The 9784-nt window shown below is 57.1% G+C and overlaps 1 long non-coding RNA gene across 1 annotated transcript; it reads left to right on the top strand.

Moving 5' to 3' along the window:
• The first annotated feature begins 1761 nt into the window (after nucleotides 1-1761).
• On the top strand, nucleotides 1762-9244 carry LOC109264467 (uncharacterized). Its single transcript, XR_002078740.2, has 2 exons — nucleotides 1762-8174; nucleotides 8886-9244. It is a non-coding gene; the product is annotated as an uncharacterized LOC109264467 (long non-coding RNA).
• The last annotated feature ends 540 nt before the right edge of the window (nucleotides 9245-9784 follow it).

Genomic DNA, 9784 nt, shown 5'->3' with positions numbered 1-9784 from the left:
ACTCGCCCGGAGCCGAGCAAGTTGAAGTGTCAGATTACATTGGCTATTCTATTTCCAAAGGGCCCCGCGCCGCCGGCCGCTGGCAAAAGCAGGCGCGGAACTACGGACGGAACGGAGCGCCGCGCCGCGCCGCCGCCGCCGCCGCCGCCAGCGCTCGACTCCGCTCGGCTCGCGCTCTCTGCGCTCTCGCCGCTCACTCTCCTTCTTTCCTTTTCGCCTCTTTCTCTCCCTCGCCTTTCCTGTCCCTTCTTTTTGCTCTTTCTTCCCCGCTGCTCGGTCCCGGCCCTCTCCAAGCTTTCACCTTCTGTGGGTCGGAAGGGCTTCGCACGTCCTCCCCCCCACCCCACCCCCCACCACCCGGTCACTCACCTTCCTCCTCTCTCCCCCTTCCTCCACTTCTCCCTGCCCGCCCCCCACCTCCCCGCTCCTGCAAGTTTAGAGTAGGAGAGAAATGCTGAAGCTAGTACGGGACCACATTGAGGAGAGGGCAAAAGTCACCGGCACACCGGAGTGCCCCCCCTTCGCTCGCAAGCCCCGAGCTAGAGTGCACTTGGGGCCGCGAACGCTGTCAGGTACCCGATTTGGGGGCGAGCGAGTAACCAGCAAGATCGCCAAAGCCTTTCCCCTGGAGGAGGCTTTGGTGTTGTTCCCAAAGCCGGGGGACTGGCTGGTGGGGCTAGCAGAGGAAATCCCCACCACACGCCACCACCGAGGGCGATGTTGTGCGGGAGGCTGGAGCGCTGTGTCCCCGACGGCTGGGAAGGACCAGTGCACACGGGCTGCCCCCGTCACCCTGAGGTGTCCAGAGACCCGTGGATTCCTCGAGGCCCGTCGGGGGCGCCCCTCGGCCCAAAGCACTTGGGCAGGGTGGGGGCGGCGGGACCCAGGTCCAGTCCCCAGCCAGTCCCCGGCTGGGCGCTGCCCCAGGAGCCGCAGAGAGCGATGGCACTCACAAGGCGCAGCTGAGTGCACCCACTCGAGGGGTTCCCCTTGCGGACTCACCCCCGAGAGCATTTAAGTGCGCACCCACTTTGGCTCTGGTCCATTGCCACTCACACGGAAACTCCTACGCAAACAGCACACACATCCGCGCCTACACTCAGCTTTACAAACACGCTTCCACATGCGCGCACACACAAACACGCCCTCACGTACACTTTCCCTCACAAATGTACTCGTATACACGGCCGAACCAAGCACATTTACACAGACACACAACCGCAAACACACATACAGCGCTGTGCAACCCCCAATACACTAATAAACAGGAAACATTCCCCTGGGCATTAAATCCTCACGTTCACGTACATATACAAACACATACCCTACGCCCCCTCCCTTTCACACCCAGAAGCCGCCCCCCGCTCGTGATTTGCTGCACCCTCAGTCCCAAATCATAATCGGCGCCCGCACAGCACGGGTTGGACACACACACGCGCGCACGCAAGCCTCTCCTCCCTGCACAGGCGGGGGAGGCTTCGGCCCCGCGCCGGTTTCGGATTCCAGGTGTGGCTTGTACTCCGCGCTCCGTGTTTTGCAGTCCGCCGCGGTGTCGGAGGCGAGGCGAGGAAGGGAGCTGGAATAACAAAGGCAAGTTGGGGAGAGCGCAAGGGGGCGCAGCCCCGGCCGGGCCGCGGGGGGAGCCCTGCAAGGCCTGGGTTTTGCAGGCTGCGAGGGTCTCGGGCGCCAGGAGCCGGAGGTGGGGAGGGAGTGGGGGGGGCGAGTGGGGGTCGAGGGGCGGGGCCGCGGCGTGACGTCAGAGAACAATGACACCGCCGGGGGCGGGCACCCGGAGGCAGCCCGGGCGGGGGTCTCCCCGGAGGACAGAGACTAGCGGAAGACGTCCTGGACCCGCTAGGGCCATTGCCTGATTGACGAGGCCCGCTTGGGAGCGCGGACGTGCGACGCAGACTCAAAGATCGTCCAGGCCTCCTGGGCAGTGATCAGCGCCGACCCTGGGCCAGTGCAAGGAGCGGGCCAGAGTACCCTCCCCCCACCCTATTTAAAAACATCCTTCAGTGGGCATCTCTGACCTCGGCTTGAACTCCTTCAGGACCAGCTAGATCACTCCTTCTACCACCGAGGGAAAGGAGGCAAAATGCATTCACCAGCCCTGAATTCATTCTCAAGGCTTAGCTACTCTGACAGCCAGGGAACTCAGCTTGGATTCCTGAGGGCTCAGAGGATGGAAGCTCAGGTCCACAGGGGCATGGGAGGGGATGCTGGGAACTTGCTTGATTTTCCCAGGGGAAATTCTGCCTCCGTATGCCATTAGGTGCAAGGGAGGGCACTCCTTTCCGGGCCTCAGTCTTTCGACCTGCCACATGGACTATTATGCTGCTGTTCCCTGCTCAGGTGGCAGCTGAGCACCCTTGGGGAAGGTGGGTGGTATGAAAGCCTTCCAGACCTCTCAGGACACCAGGGAAGCATGGTCCCAGAACATTCCTGTGGGAGTACATTCCTGAGCCCCTCCCCCTCAGCCTCTGGGTGGCCCAGGTTCAGGACATGGGGGTAGCCTTAGAAACCCCTGGAGGCCTGACCCAGGGCTGGAAGGTGTAATTCAGCTTGCCGAGTGGTGGCTGGAGCCACAGCTGCTCCCCCTGGGAAAGCTAAAGCATTGCAGCAGGCAGAAAGCTACCCGCCCCCACCCCAGCTCCAAAACCTCGGGATAGAGTTTCTGGGTTTTGGGGCCTGGAGGGCAGGAATCCAGCCTCAGCCAAGAACTAGACCGGTTCAAGATGGGTCAGGATGCTGTCCTCCCGACATTTCTGTCCAGATTCCTCAGTGAGTGACCTGGGCTCACCACCTCCAGGAAATGGAAAATGGAGGCAACCTTGCGGGGGGACCACTCATGTTCAAAAGCTCCTGTCCAGAAGACCCCCCCCCCCCCCCGCCATCTCCTTTACATCTGAAAACTAGCACGCTACTGCAGAGAGCAGCCCAGCACACAAAGCAGGCTCAACGCTTTGTAGCATGGAGCTAAGGGTAATTTCAGCTCTTCCTGGCTGGGCAGGCATGACACTTGACGGCAGTAAGTCTGAGAAATCTCCCCTGGGCCCTGGGTCTGCCTCGGCCTCCTGGGGATCCTGGGCCCCAGTCTTTGGGACTCAGGCCCTTGCTGTCTCTATTCATCTTTCAGGGAGATAACAAGGCAGGTTGGATCCTTGTTGGGTCTGGCAAGAAGCTGTGACTTATTTAGTGCCTACTGTGTGCTGGGTTCTGTGGTGAGGGCCTCTTAGCATTGGCTTACTGAATCTCACACTTCCTTGAAATCGAGGCTATTCCCATTCTCCCCTTCAGAGAAAATTGCCCTGTAACTTGCCCACGGTCATTCAGGATTCAAACTCAGGCTCTTGTTAACAAAGTTTCCTGCTGACCTCTCGGCCCAGCTCTGTATCCTCATCCATAGACTCTCTGTGTGGTCGTGGGCAAGTTGCTAGCCCTCTCTGGGCTTCTGTAAACCAAGGATAAGGTCTCATGGCGATGGTCAGGCCTCTTCGGAGACGATGTGCCTCCACCTTCCTGGCCCTGGCTTCTGTGGGCCTAGAGATCTGGGGGTGAAGCAGAGAGGAAAGTGCTGTCTCTTCCCAGCCACTGAGAACTGGAAGACAGATCCCACTCTGCCAATGCAGGGCCCAGAAATTATGTGGCTTCAGAGGCAGCTTAGTGCCCATCAGGAGGGTGTGGGCTGCATGAGGCCAGCCTGTGGGCACCAATGCAGGGTCCTGCCCACACCCATCTTCAGAGTAGACTTAGGTTTTGTTAATTGCCTTACCTTCCGGGAACCATCAGCAGGAAAGAAGGCCGTTGCTTAGGCCTGGGCCTAGGGAGTGGGGAGCCAGGAGGTCCAGGGGGCCATGAGGAAGGCAGTGGTAAGAGGCTTTAGGTCCTGGGGAGAGCAGAGGACCTGTATAGGGTACAGTGAGTATGGCCTCCTGGGCCAGGGGCCCTCGCTGGGCTGGGGGAGTGAAGGACTGACACACAGGGGGCTAACTTCCTACCTCTTCAGGAATGCCTTCTCTGTCTCCACAGTTCACCCTTCACTCCCCAAAAGGGAGCCCAGGGACCAAAAGGGCAAGAGAAGTGTCACATTTGTTGAGTCCTTACTGTTTGCCAGGCATTTTGGAAATATTGCCTCATCCTATTCTCTCCACAAGCCAGAAGGCATAATTTCCCACCGAGGACAGAGGCTCAGAGAGGTTAAGTGACCTGCTTAAGGTCTCACAGTTATCCAGTGAATGGGACTGGACCTCAGGGTTGAGAATGGGGACTTGCCTCCATTCATCACCGGGCAATGGTGCAGACAAGGTGACCTTCTGAGTACTCCGGGGTGGAGTAAGGACTCCTACTCACCTGCCAGGGAATGACTGGGTCCCCTCCCATGGTAGTGGGGTAACGGGGAATAGAGTTAGTCTTCACACCTTGGTGGATCCGGGAGGCATTTTGTCCCTGCCCAGCTGTGAGGCAGCTATGTTTCTAGAGGCAGGTGGTTGGGTGCAGCAGAGAGTGGATGTGCCCTTCAGCACATCAGATCCCCCTGGGCTGCCTCCTCCCAGTATTCCAGTCCGATGGCCCACTCCCCTCCTTACCTGGAGGCAGCAGCTGCCCAGCATCCTGGCCGTGGCTCTCCCAGGCCCTTCCACCAGGAATGCTGTCTTCTCAGTTCCCACCATGGGGCAGAGGTCCATGGTTCCAGACCCAGCTCAGCCAGCAACGCCTTCTTCTGATGGGAGGCCCTGGGGAGTCAACTGAGAGCCTGCTTTGGAAGCTGGGCCACCTTCACTCCCAGCCCACCACTGCCCGGCTTGTGTATCTTGAGCACATCACAGACTCTGTGCTTCTGTTTCCATAGCTATCAAGTAAGGGAGTATGGGACACAGGGGATGTCCCATGGCCCTTCTCCCTCTGATTGAGACTTTGACTCTTGGACAAAGCTACAGTACACTTTAGGGTTTGAGGGGGGCCCTGCTCGGGGGAGTGCTCTCAGAGGGTCTCCTCCGGCCAGATAGGGAAAGGAAAACACACACACACACAGAGGGAATGGTCCAGTCTAGGACTGTAAATAGGTATAACGACATTGACACTTTGCTTCACAAGGTACATCTTAATCTTCTAAGCCTCGCAATGGCCCCTTTTCCAGGGACTAAACCGAGCCTGGAAAGGAGGTGGTGGCTTGCCCGTGGCTACACAGCTGGGAAGTGTCAGAGCTGGGACAAGAACCAGGTGTCCTGATCCAGTGCTCTCTTCTCTCCTCTGGTGCTGCCAGAGAGCCATCTGGGAGCTCGGAGGTCCAGCACCGCCAGGGGTCTGGAACGAGCGACCAGAGGAGGATCAAGCTTCCTACCGCTATCCCGAGGGATGCTCCTGCACCCTGAGGGAAGGGTCCCTCCTCTCTGGCACTGGAGGAGGTGGGAGAAGATCTCAGACCTCAACATCTCCCCTCCTCTCCTGGATAGCAGTCTTGGAGCCTCAAGGCCCACGCCCCCTTGCCCCGACCCATGCGTGTAGCCATGCTGGGTGGCTTCCAGACTCGCCAGCATTCTATACGTACTCTTACCTCCTCGCGTTCTTCCTGCTCCTAGGACACACCGCTATCAACCTTCAAGGCCACATCTACAGCCACATGCTCAGAGGCCTGCCCTGATAACTCTAGCAGACGTGCTGTCTACCTGGCCTCAGTCCCCATGCCTCCAGCATCATCATTATCATCAGTGATTACTTAGTAAGCTCTTACTGTGTGCCAGGCACTGAGTATCTCATGCACACGAACTCCTTCCGTCTTCCTGTGAGCTGATTTTTATTAGTGGTAGTAGCTTCTCCATTCTACACATTAGGAAACTGAGGCACAGGGAGTTGTATTTGCCCAGCACGACGCCTCGCTAGGCAGGGAAATTATTTTGATGTGCACCCATCCCCTCCCTACCCCCGTCCAACCCCTGGCTGAAGCTTCAGGCCATAGCATGGCTCACTGCTCTATCCCATCACCCAGCATAGTGTCTGAGTGACTGACAGGCGGTCAAGTGCAGTGGGAGAGGCAAGGGGCACATAAGGATGAACCAGACCCAGCGCTCCAGGAGTTCACAGGCTATCAGGAAGGACTGCCCACGTCAAATACCACTCTGAAAGTCTGGAGGAAGGAGAAGAGTTGGCGTTGAGCAGGGTCTGGAAGGCAGCCTCTGCTGGGGTAATAGACCAGAGTGGGGCATGGACCTACCCAAGGTCACACAGCAAGTGTGAGGCAGCAGCAGGGTGGGGCCACGGGCTCCCAGTATGATGTGCCTTCGTGCACCTCATAGACAGCCGTGGGGTCCCTGAGTCTGTGCTGTTTTTCAAGGACACATGGTCCCAGACGCCTCCATGATGCTGAGCTGTTCAGTGAGTGGCTCCAGTCCTTCTCTCCCCTCTATTAATTTTTTTTTTTTTTTTTTTTAAAGAAGAAGAAAGAAAGAAATCCAGGCATTGTTCCTGACTGCAGCTGGTGCCAACTAGAATCCCGCCGAACAGAGTGGAGCCGAGAGCCCGGCCGCCAGGGGCCTGGCTGCTGACACAGGGCCTTTCTATTTTGCTTTCCCCTGGGGGCCCAGGCTGACGTTTCGTCCCCTCCATGGGCACCCTCTCCACCTGCCTCCCTGGCCCCAGCTCTGAGTCTCCCGCTGCCCTCACCCTCTTTGCGAAAATCCGATGCCTCTTGGGAGGGCTGTGGGGCACTGCCACCCCCTGTTTTCCTTCCTCATCCATCCCCAACCCCGAGTGAGCTGGGCCCCCCCTACTCGCTCCCCTACTCTACCAAGGGGGCGGGGGCGGCTTCGGACGCCTGTCTAGGAGAGTGGCAGAAATCCTTTCTCTATGGAATCATTTGGAACACTGGTTTGATTTCAGAATATGCCGGGATTTTCCACCCCACCCCCACCTGACTTGGCAAGTGGCAGTCCAAGCTCACTCGTTAAGGCAATTTGCAGCACTGAGGGTTTGGGGGTTGGGAGGGGGTGGGATGAGGTGCGGTGGCAATAAACCGCTCTGCAGACAGAAAAATGCCTTTTAAAGTTACTGGTTTGCCTGTTGCCTCTGCTCCAGGAGACTTGGTCGTAGGAGGAAGAGGTTCCCCCAACTCTCCCTGGCTGTCTTCACGTCAGCCTCCCCTCCCTGCCCCTTTAGAAACTTGAGTTCCGTTTTGCAACACCCCCCACTCCTGCTCCCCAAAGAGCTGGTCTGATCCAGATTACCGAAGCATCAGCCCAAAGAGAGCAGCAGCCTGGCCACTCTCCAGGGTCCACTGGGAGCCCTTGGGCTTGGCCTGGCCATCAAAGCCAGCTTCCTGACCATTCCCTTTCCTCCTATGGGTACAACACTTTAGAGTTTGTAAAGAGTGCTTTATGTGTTACCTGAGTGCCGCAGCAACCTCAAGAGGCAGGCAGAGACTGCACAAGCCACTTTGCAGAGAAAAAAAAACGAGGGTTCAGGAGGCCCAGTGGTTTGGCCAGTCCTACAAGAAGGGGCAGAATCAGTATGTGAACCCCAGTCTTGCATGTCGCTAAGCATGAGTAGTAATGGTCTCAGAGGACGGCATATTCCCAGTTCTCCAAATGCTGCCACAGGAAGGGATCTCAGACACACTGGTTCATTCAACGAACATTTATTGAATACCTACGGCATGCCAGGCACAAAACTAGGCCCCAGGGATCCCACAGTGAACAAAGCAGATGCGGTCTATGCTGTCACAGAGCTTATATTCTGTTGGAGGAGAGACCCCAAACAAACTGTGCAGTAAAGATGTCCCCGTCCCCACCAGCCCAGCGTGTAGGCTGTGGAAGGAGCCCCGGCGACACGCTTCTGGTCCCAGTGTTGCCCCTAGCTCCCTGCGTGATGTCAGACAAGGCTTCCTACCTATGAAATCGACATGTGGCACTTCACACATTTCCTCTGGTTCCTGCCCTACTCCCAGCCTCTGAGTCAATTGGTTAATGATTTCCTAGCATGAATAATTACTCAGATTAATTTTTTCTCAAACCTGACTTTTCATAGGCTCTCAGGGCCAGAGAGGGGCTTCTGAGGTCATCTAAGCCAGAGCCCCTCCATGCCATTCGTCTCAGGAGGTGACAATCTCTGCTTGCATCCTTCTGGGGATGGGGAGCTCGCTCCCGTGCGTGGCAGACAACTGCTCAGTGGTGTGCTGGGTGAGTGTTTAACATCTGGCTCTCCGTAATGGGGAACACCTGATGGATGGCATTTGCCGACTTCCATGGTGTAAATACTTACACCGTGGCCAGTTTTCAAGATGCAGACTTCACATCAAGCAGCTCGCAGAGTGCCTGAAAATTTAGCGATCGGCTCCGACGCATCGCTGCCCTGCCCAACAGAGAAGCCCGGTCCAGCTTTATGTGTTGGAAAGTTCTTCCTGGTGTGGAGCAAAGCATCTAGTTATCAGGATCTCTAGCCTGAATGTCCTGAGCTACTTCTCTGGGGTGTCCTAGGACAAGGGGGACCCTTGGCCCCATGAAACCCTTCAGGGAATAGGAGGAATTGACTTCTGTCTCCCTGTGAGAAGGGGAGTTCCTAGGCCAAGTGGGGTCAGGGCATGCTGACCCTCTCTCTCTGCCTTTCCTCCCTCCCTTCCGCGAATACTCATTGGGCCTCTGTGACACACGAGGCCCCACGGTAGGTACTGCGGGAGCGGCCACCCATGTCTTCGTGCACACTGGCCCCTCCAGCCGGAAAGTCTTCCCACTCGGCCTGTCCATCTTGGAGGCCGTGCTCAGATGTCACCCGCTCTCAAAAGCCTGCCCTGCCCTCCGCCCCTTCCCCTCCCGAGGCAGGCAGGCGCCCGCCCTCCCCGAGCCTTTATCGGTCCCTGTTTGGCACTTACCACTTTCTACCTTGGATTACAGCTATTTGTGTACTCGGCTTATCTCGCTGCCAGACTGAGAGGCAGCGGGCTTGCTGAAAGAGCATGGACTTTGGAGCCCTCGCGACCCGGCCCTGAATCCCAACCTGGCCACTTACGGCTGTGAGCCCTAGGGAATCTCGTACTACCCATCGGAGCCTCAGTTTCCTTATCTGCAAAGTGGGGCCGGTGATGACTACTTCCAAGGTGGTTTGACCATTACATGAGATTAGAAATGCAACTCCCCTTTCCTGTTCCTATCTGGGACTCCCATCCTCTGGGGGACGGAGATTGTGTCCAGTGCCTCTTTGTGTCCTGGTTGTCACAGTGTAAATATTAACAACAATGGTAAACATATAGCGATCACTGTGTGCAGGGTGTTGTTCTAAGAATTTACATGTGCTACCTCATTTCATTCTCACCACGGCCGTGTGGCATTAGAACTACTCTTCCCAGTGATAGATGAGCAATCCGAAGCACAGAAAGGTTAGGTACCAAGCCCAAGGTCACACAGTGAGTGGAGAGCTGAGAGTTGAATGTAGGAAAGTCAGTTCCGGGGCCTAAGCTGGGGAACACTATGTGAAATGGCCATGGTAGAAGGGCTTGGAGGGGCTTATGGAGCTGTGTGTGTGCGTGTGTGTGTGTGTGTGTGTGCGTGCCCACCGTGCACCCCAGCCCATGGACATTCTTGCCCTGTCCTGTGGGGTGAGGGTGGGTGTGGACAGAGAAGCTCCCTGTCTGTCGTCTAGGACCTTTCAGCAGGTAAAGCAGTTAGGGCCAAAGAGAGGAATGTCTCCAGGTCCCTAGAGGCCAGGGATCGAGAGAGGCCACCCATGGACAGGCAATCGGGCAATCAGAGAAGGCTTCATAGAAGAAGTGGCATTTGCAGTGGGCCTTGACAGA

This window comes from Panthera pardus, unplaced genomic scaffold (genome assembly GCF_024362965.1).
Source record: "Panthera pardus isolate Hobbes unplaced genomic scaffold, ASM2436296v1 HiC_scaffold_22, whole genome shotgun sequence".
NCBI classification, from domain to species: domain Eukaryota; kingdom Metazoa; phylum Chordata; class Mammalia; order Carnivora; family Felidae; genus Panthera; species Panthera pardus.
This window is presented reverse-complemented; position numbering and strand designations above follow the sequence as displayed.